The sequence below is a fragment of the Dendrobates tinctorius genome, unplaced genomic scaffold (genome assembly GCF_039654945.1).
Source record: "Dendrobates tinctorius isolate UK_male_01 unplaced genomic scaffold, ASM3965494v1 ptg000022l, whole genome shotgun sequence".
Classification (NCBI taxonomy): domain Eukaryota; kingdom Metazoa; phylum Chordata; class Amphibia; order Anura; family Dendrobatidae; genus Dendrobates; species Dendrobates tinctorius.
The window spans coordinates 98478104-98487615 of record NW_027361690.1 but is presented as its reverse complement, the minus strand read 5'-3'; the positions used below and the strand labels follow the sequence as shown (position 1 = coordinate 98487615).

Genomic DNA, 9512 nt, shown 5'->3' with positions numbered 1-9512 from the left:
GAAAAATTGCCGCCTGCCAGTGATGTGTGAACGCAGCCTAGCAGCTTCTTCTCAGCTTCTGTGCACTCGAAAGTCCCAGTCTATGACACCCATATAGTCAGCCAGTCATACTGTCTAATGTCTATGATAAAGTTCTAGCCCCCAAGTTGGCAGGAAATCAGAGGGTGGCCATAAAAACCACATCGTGTCCGTAGCGATGTCTACAAGAAGCCACTAGTTGCCTCAGCTCATGTGAAATGTTCTAGCCTTCATTTAAAGGGATCAGACCCCCTCGTGTCTCGGGCAGGAGCTGAGCGCACACAGGCGGCGGGCAGTGCTCCTGTACTCGGTGCAGTACGGTAGCAGTCGGGCTGCGCTCTTCCTCTCCTTCTGCTACAGGCACAGATGAGTAAAGTTGCGTTCACACAATGCGGGTGTTACTGTGAGGATCAGGCAGAGTCCTGATGAGCCCCGGACTGCAGGAATGCTGCTCAGCCATGGAGCCTGAGAGGAGCAGCTCCCATCTGGCCGGTGATGAGGTGAGTGACTCCACTTATTGATTATTGGCACATATAAGAACACAGATCCTGAGCCAAGAGCAGCCGGACCCCTCGGCCAAGTGCCTGGTGCTCCTGCTGGATCTACTCATTGATTTTGTAGGGGGATTTTGTGGAATGTTAGTGTTTCTTGCCTGTTTTCTGCCTACTGTCCCCATTAGGGTGACGGACCAGTTGTCTTTCTAGGTGATTCTGGGCACAGCTGCAGACAGTCCTCCTCCTCCTCCTCTGGAAATGTGATGAGGGGCAGAACCAGGTGTGATCACAAAGGTTCCTTAGACATCAGCCGATTCCGTCCCAAATAACTCGTCACCCCATCACTAGAGTGAGAACCACGGGAATTATCGCATTAAATATCCTCCGCGGCTCATTGGGCGCGACATTGCCAAATACATGACGGGATAGCAGTGGGCAAAAGACAAAAATATAGAATAATTTAAAATGTGTCTGATGATGAATTAATATGAATTGGATATATCCATTAATATATAATATTAATATTATTGAAACAAGTATGTGAATGGCCAATCCCAGCTATGGCACGCAACAATTCAATGATGGAACATCAATTAGGGGCTGGATAACGTGAAACATTGCATATAGTGTGGATATAATGTGTCTAGATGTGATAGAAGCAATGTGCTAGGGGTCTCCAGCGCTAGGGGTCTCCAGTGCTAGGGATCTCCTGTGCTAGGGAGCTTCAGTGCTAGGGATCTTCAGTGCTAGGGATCTCCTTTGCTAGGGATCTTCAGTGCCATGGGTCTCCAGTGCTAGGGGTCTCCAGTGCTAGGGGTCTCCAGTCCAGTCCAGTGCAAGGGATCTCCTGTGCTAGGGATCTTCAGTGCTAGGGGTCTCCAGTCCAGTCCAGTGCTAGGGATCTCCTGTACTAGGGATCTTCTGTGCTAGGGGTCTCCAGTGCTAGGGGTCTCCAGTGCTAGGGGTCTCCAGTCCAGTCCAGTGCTAGGGATCTCCTGTGCTAGGGATCTTCAGTGCTAGGGATCTCCAGGGCTAGGGACCTTCAGTGCTAGGGGTCTCCAGTGCTAGGGGTCTCCAGTGCTAGGGGTCTCCAGTCCAGTCCAGTGCTAGGGATCTCCTGTGCTAGGGATCTTCAGTGCTAGGGGTCTCCAGTCCAGTCCAGTGCTAGGGGTCTCCTGTGCTAGGGATCTCCAGTGCTAGGGATCTCCTGTGCTAGGGATCTTCAGTGCTAGGGATCTTCAGTACAAGGGGTCTCCAGTGCTAGGGGTCTCCAGTCCAGTCCAGTGCTACGGATCTCCTGTGCTAGGGATCTTCAGTGCTAGTGATCTCCAGTGCTAGGGGTCTCCAGTCCAGTCCAGGGTTAGGGGTCTCCAGTGCTAGGGGTCTCCAGTGCCAGGGGTCTCTTGTGCTAGGGGTCTACAGTGCTGGGGGTCTCCTGTGCTAGGGATCTTCAGTGCTAGGGATCTTCAGTACAAGGGGTCTCCAGTGCTAGGGGTCTCCAGTCCAGTGCTAGGGATCTCCTGTGCTAGGGATCTTCTGTGCTAGGGATCTTCAGTGCTAGGGGTCTCCAGTCCAGTCCAGGTCTAGGGGTCTCCAGTGCTAGGGGTCTCCAGTGCTAGGGGTCTCTTGTGCTAGGGGTCTCTTGTGCTAGGGGTCTCTTGTGCTAGGGGTCTACAGTCCAGTCCTGGGGGTCTCCTGTGCTATGGGGTCTCCAGTGCTAGGGGTCTCCAGGCCAGTAGAAACTTGTAGGCTCTGATAGAACTATTTAGTAACTAGCTGAGTACATCGTGGTCTCCTGCTGTTGGGTGAGAACTATTGCTGGCCACATACAGCTCTGGCAAAAATTTAGAGACCACCACATCAAAACCCTGTCTTGGGCAGCCATTCTCCAGACCTGAACCCCATTGAAAACCTCTGGAATGTAATCAAGAGGATGATGGATAGTCACAAGCCATCAAAGAGGAAATGCTTAGGCTGTGTGCACACGCTGCAGTTTCTGCTGCGGTGTACAGTACCATGATTCCCTATGGGAATCAAAAACCGCAGTGCAGACGGTGCGGAATTTTCCTTGTGGATTATCTGCGGTTTTCAATCCGCAGAAAGAATTGACATGTCAATTCTTTCTGCAGATTCCCCTGCGGTTTGCCATCTCCTCCATTGAGGAGATGAAAAACCGCAGGGCAAAACCGCAGAGCAATCCGCAGGTAAAACCGCAGGTATTTTGACCTGCGGTTTCACCTGTGGATTTTACAAAATCCGCGCGGATGAATCCGCACCTAATCCGCAGCGTGTGCACACAGCCTTAAACTTTTGTGCCAGAAGCAGTGTGACAGACTGGTGGAAAGCATGCCAAGACGCATGAAAGCTGTGATTACAAATCATGGTTATTCCACAAAATATTGATTTCTGAACTCTTCATGAGTTAAAACAATAGTATTGTTGTTTCTAAATGATCATGAACTTGTTTTCTTTGCATTATTTGAGGTCCGAAAGCCCTGACGTTTTTTTTTTAATTTTGACCATTTTTCTTTGTCAGAAAAATATACAAAATTTATTGCTTGGAAATTCAGAGACATGTCAGAAGTTTATAGACTAAAAGAACAATTTACATTTTACTCATAAATATACCTATAAAAAGACAAACTGAACATTTGAAAGTGGTCTCTTAATTTTTGCCAGAGCTGTATATACCATAAAACTTGATCCATCAGGTTTTATTAGAACTGATAGTTTCCAAGTAGAGAGGGGAATGTGGCATCAGACTGAAAGGTAACAGAACTGATTTTGCATTGCTGACTGCAGGTATCAAAACCATTTCTCCTGTATGTGATAGATCAGGACCCCTTATTCTGAGCCATTGGTGGACGTTTATAGGGGAGGACCCCTGTGCCATGGTTCAGTAATTCATCAGAATGGAAAATTATTTTTTTGACGGTGGAAATGGCCCCCCTTCCGTTACCTCTTTGTTCCCTGTGTGGCTGCACAGATTGCGCCAATGTTATGTCCACCCTTGTTCTAAACCATTGTTGATTGCTGAATTACCATTGTGGATAAATATTGCTACATTTAATCCCGTGTGGTCAGCTTCATTTTATAGATGGCGAGTCTTATGAATAATAAATACAGACTTGGCAAAAACTCCACATTTTATCGTAATGAGATATCATTTAATAAAAGGCTTCATTTACCATTTCATTAGCGAAGCGATGGGTCTTAAAAACGACTCGTGTTAGATGTGTCAGTGTTATCCGGGCACTGTGACGTCTCACTAAGTCTGGAGGTTTTACCTACAGTCCTATGGATTACTCAGTTGTTCAAAAAAGTAAAACTTGGCTCTGCTACATGAACGTCTCCACTGCTTTACTTTGTGTTTGTTGCTATTGTATATATCTTAGGTGTAATATTGTGCATGGCAGCTTTATGGATCCTACTTTAAACATCGGAATAGTTTACCACCATGTATGGGAACTTGTATAGAGTAAGACTTTAAAGGATGAGCGCATAAAGCAGCGGCGAGCACTGATATACTGATAGATTGGCCAAACCCCTCCATTTTTCTCATCCACAGCCTTAGGCTGGTTTCACATTTGCGTTTTTTAGCTCTGGAAAAAAACGCATATGTGCGCATGCGTTTTTTCCCCTATATTTAACATGGGTGCGCATACCTGCGCGCTTGTAAGCGCATGTATGCGATTTTCATGCGCTGCGTTTTTTTGGGGTGTGCGTTTGTATTTTCCAGACGCAGCATGTTGCATTTTTTGGCCCTGCAAAAAAGCGCATGCGCACATATGCGCACGTTTTGCGCTAAAAATGGCCATTATAGCCTATGGATGCGCATATGTGCGCACTGGCATGCTCATGTATGCGTTTTTTTGCACATGCGTTTTTTTTTGTTAACCATGGAATTTAGGGGTTTGGGTTAGAGTTAGGGTTAGTTAAGGGGGTTTAGGGTTAGGGTTAGGGTCAGGGTCAGGGTTAGGGTTGGGGTTTGGGTCAGGGTTAGGGTTAAGTATGGTTTGGTTAAGGGTTAGGGTCAGGGTTAGGGTTAGGGTTAGGGTCAGGGTTAGGGTTAAGTATGGTTTTGTTAAGGGTTAGGGTCAGGGTTAGGGTTAGGGTCAGGGTTAGGGTTAAGTATGGTTTGGTTAAGGGTTAGGGTCAGGGTTAGGGTCAGGGTTAGGGTTAAGTATGGTTTGGTTAAGGGTTAGGGTCAGGGTTAGGGTTAGGGTCAGGGTTAGGGTTAGGGTCAGGGTTAGGGTTAAGTATGGTTTTGTTAAGGGTTAGGGTCAGGGTTAGGGTTAGGGTCAGGGTTAGGGTTAAGTATGGTTTGGTTAAGGGTTAGGGTCAGGGTTAGGGTTAGGGTCAGGGTCAGGGTTAGGGTTAGGGTTAGGGTCAGGGTTAGGGTTAAGTATGGTTTTGTTAAGGGTTAGGGTCAGGGTTAGGGTTAAGTATGGTTTGGTTAAGGGTTAGGGTCAGGGTTAGGGTCAGGGTTAGGGTTAAGTATGGTTTGGTTAAGGGTTAGGGTCAGGGTAGGGTTAGGGTTAGGGTTAGGGTCAGGGTTAGGGTTAGGGTCAGGGTTAGGGTTAGGGTCAGGGTTAGGGTTAAGTATGGTTTTGTTAAGGGTTAGGGTCAGGGTTAGGGTTAGGGTCAGGGTTAGGGTTAAGTATGGTTTGGTTAAGGGTTAGGGTCAGGGTTAGGGTTAGGGTCAGGGTTAGGGTTAGGGTTAGGGTCAGGGTTAGGGTTAGGGTTAGTTAGGGTTTAGGGTTTGGGTTAGGGTTAAGTATGATTTGGTTAAGGGTTAGGGTCAGGGTTAGGGTTAGGGTTAGGGTTAGGGTTAGGGTTAGGGTCAGGGTTAGGGTTAGTAAAGTCATGGTTTGGGTTAGTGTGAGGGGCCACCTAATGTTGGAAAAAAACGCAAACGCGGTAAAAACGCACTAAAAACGCATACAAACGCATAAAAACGCTGCGTTTTTTTCATGCATGCTCATAAAAATGCTTGAAAAAAACGCAGCAGTTGTATGCTTTTGTATGCGTTTTTTCAATGCGTTTTTTTTGCGGGAAAAACGCGCTGCAAAAAAAAGCAAGTGTGAAACTAGCCTTACACAGTTACATAGGGTAACAAAGACACAGGAGGGTCAATCAAGTTCCACCTTTCTCCACCAGTTAAACATTTGCTATTGCTACATTAATTTTATTCCACAATGCAATTTGTTGTGAGAAAAGCCTCCAGCCCCTTTGTAAATGTTGCCATAGTGCCTGCCAGTCTGACTGCTCTGACTGTAAAGAACCCTTTCCTATTTAGCTGGCAGGATCGCCTTTCCTTAACACATAATGAATGCCCCCTTGGTCCTTGAAAGGTCCTTGGAAGGAATAAATTATATGCCAGTCTTCCATGCACATATATTTATACATACTGTATAAATGAGATCGCCTCTTCGGTTCCTATTTTCTAAGCTAAACAAGCCCAACTTTTCGAACCTCTCCTCATATGAGAGGCCTTCCATCCCTTGTAATAATCTAGTTTCCTGCCTTTGAATTGACTCTAACTTTACAGTACCCTTTTTAAAATGTGGAGCCCAAAACTGGATCCCATATTCTAGATGTGACCTCACCAGTGATTCATAAAGGTGTAATAATACGTTGAGATCTTGGGATTTTAGCTCTCTTTTTATACATCCTAAAATCGTGTTCGTTGTTTCAGCTGCTGCTTGACTGAGTACTGCTGCTCAGCTTACTTGTGACTAGAGATGAGTGAATATTTCAACGTTTGGTTCGGCTCACGATAGCTGAATTTGCAATATTCACCTCCGAATATAGCCGAACATACACAGGGACAGCCTGGGAAACACCGGCGTAGCTCTTATGATCAGCATTGAAATCATACCCGCCGGTAAGAGAGCCGCGGTTCCCATGCTGTCAGAAGACAGAATGGGCACTTAGCTGTGATCGGAGGTATAAAGCTTACCTCCATTCACTGGTGTCAGCTAATGGGACTACTGCTCCCATCAGCTGATACCTGCTTCCGCTAATAACAATGAGAGCAGGAGCGGCTGATGGGGGTATTCATCAGCGGCTCCTGTGCTGTAAATAAATAATTTTAAAAAATGGCGTGGGGTCCCCCATTTTTCACAACCAGCCGTGCTAAAGCTCACAGCTGGGGACTGGTATTCTCAGGCTGGTAAGGGGCCATGAATATAGGCCCCCCCTAGCTTAAAAATAGGAGCCTGCAGCTGCCCAGAAAAGGCACATCTATTAGATACGCCTATTCTAGCACTTTGCCCTGCTCTTCCCACTTGGCCTGTATAGGTGGCAAGTGGGGTTCATATTTGTGGGGTTGATGTCACCTTTGTATTGTCAGGTGACATCAAGCCCTGAGGTTAGTAATGGACAGGCGTCAATAAGACGCCCCCATTACTAACCCCATAGTCACATTGTATAAAAACACACACACCAAGAATAAAGTCCTTTAATTGAAAAAAAAGACACAGACTTCTTTAATAATTTTTATTTAACCATACTTACTGTATCGCCTAATTCCACCGAAGCCATCGTTCTCTTGTAATAAACCAAAAATAATAAAACAACAATCCCTCACCTTTTTGTCATTCTGTCCCACACCGTAATCCATGTCTGGGGGAGAAATAGTTTCCAACCTGGACGGTGACAAGATGCAACCGTCCAGGATGAGAACCCCTGGTGAATGGGCTGCTGGGAGCGCAGCTTCAGTGACTAGCAGTGACGTCACTGAGGCTGCGTTCCCTGCCGGGCTGAATTGCGGTGACCTCGGTGAGATCCCCACTAGCACTGTGAGAAAGTCACACGCAGCAGAGGTGAGTTCACCACAGTTTCTCAAGGAAGAAGTTACTGCGAAACGGCTTAGAGGTTGGGCATGCGTAGCTGTCTTGGTCTCCTGGTGCACTCTACTATTTTAACCTTTTCAGGTGATGTAGTCTTTTGTTTTACTAATCCTTTTCCTTGGCACTAAATGATATTGTATATGCATGGAGCATGGCTGTTTTGTATTTGTAACAATGTACCTTCATGCATGCTGGGGTTACAGCCTGTCCATAAATTATTTCTTTGGACTCTTTTTTAGCACTAAGCAACTTTTTGCACTAAGCACTTTTTTGGAGTCTCTAATAAATCTTAAAAGTAATTGAAAAAGGATTTTTCATTGGACAGAACTGCAGTCATTGACATACATGATAGGAAAGTTCCGTAGGCATCAGAGCGCTGTTTTATGTCATGAGCTTTGTATTATACTGCACAGGTGGCCCAGCTTTAGTTTGATTTCACATATACCCTTTTTTGGAGGTTTATTTCCACCCTGTTTTTTTATTTTTATGTTTTCTTATATTTTATGTTTATTCTTTAATCTTGTATCAATAAACTATTAACTTTTAAATTACCGCTGGAATCACTCTGTATCCTTAGGCAGTAAAATACCGCTAGTTTGGAAAGTGTGGGATCTGTTGGCCATGCAGACATATTGGGGCTGGACTGTAATGTTGTGTGCGTAGTAATACTAACATAAAAATAACCATAGCCATGAAATCTGCCATAATCACTGTACTGCACACATTGCAGGCTTTTGTGATTTGCAATGTAAAAAGTTTGTTCACTGTGTATTAACAGTTCTCAACTCTGAAATATTATAGGCTTAGGTGAGTTTGTCAGAGAATCGTTTCTTCTGTGTTCCGTAATATAGCGCTTAGTAAAGGTAATGTAATAGCTTTATCTATATATATAAAGCTGAGTGTGTGTATATATATATATATATATATATATATATATGTGTGTGTGTGTGTGTATCAAGCCATGCCCACTCCACATAACCCCACCCACTGGCAGATGGAGAGCGAGGTGGCAGAGGGAAAGTGTGGGACGCGGGTGGAGAGCGGAGCTGAGAGGGAGAGATCAGGACATGGATGGAGAGCAGTGCTGCGGAGGGATAGAGTGGAATGGCACGTGGAGAGCGGAGCTGTGGAGGGAGAGAGCGGGGCTGAGGAGGGAGAGCGGGACACGGATGGAGAGCAGGGCTGCGGAGGGATAGAATGGGACGGCGCATGGAGAGCGGGCCTGCAGAGGGAGAGAGCGGGACGGCGGGTGGAGAGCAGGGTTGCGAAAGGAGAGAGCATGATGGCGGGTGGAGAGCGGGGCTGTTAAGGGAGAGAGTGGGACGCTGGTGGAGTGCTGAGCTGCTGAGGGAGAGAGTGGATCGGCGAGTGGAGAGCGGGATGGCGAGTGGAGAGCGGCGCTGCAGAGGGAGAGAGGGGGATGGCAAGTAGAGAGCGGGGCCGCGGAGGGAGAGAGTGGGGCTGCTGAGGGAGAATGCGGGACGGCGGGGTGGAAAGCTGGGCTCCAAAGGGAGAGAGTGGGACGGCGAGTGGAAAGCAGGGCTGTGGAGGGAGAGAGCGGGACGGCAGTTAGTTACTATGCCCGGGCAACACCGGGCTCTTCAGCTAGTCTTTCTATAATGATGACTTGTCTATAAAATTAATTATAACAGTTGAAAATAATGTAGTTGTTGACTACAGGTGACTGTAGTTTATAGCAGGGGTCTGCAGGCTTCGACTGTCTAGCTGTTGTGAGACTGCAACTCTCAGCGTTACAGCCACAGGTTTTCAGTCGACAGAGCATAAACTGTGTTGTCATGGTCATGTAACAAACTTGTTTTGTTTCAATTCTGCAGAAAATGTCATTTTATGGGACTAATTGATAAGTTGCGAAGTATTTTATCGATATCTGTCAAATTGCTCTTGAGGGATCCAGTAGTGTACTTTACAGTGGCTTGTGAAAGTATCCCTCCACCTTGGCTTTTGTTACATTACAATTTGTGTTTAAATATTTTGGTAATCCAATTTGTGTATGATGCATCAGCACAGAATAGTCTAAGTTGGTGAAGTGTAGTGAGAAAAATATAGGCATAAATTGAATTTATGGGATCAAATAACTAAGAATTGGCATGAGCATATGTATTCACCCCTTTTGCTGTGAAGCAAT

At 46.0% G+C, this 9512-nt stretch overlaps 1 protein-coding gene across 1 annotated transcript in view; it reads left to right on the top strand.

Moving 5' to 3' along the window:
* Positions 1–313: 313 nt before the first annotated feature.
* ADRA1A (adrenoceptor alpha 1A) overlaps positions 314–9512 on the top strand; it is a 318230-nt gene continuing 309031 nt past the window's right edge. Inside the window, exon 1 of the mRNA XM_073569022.1 lies at positions 314–518. The gene's annotated coding sequence lies outside the window, so the exon portion shown is untranslated. The remainder of the gene's footprint in view (positions 519–9512) is intronic.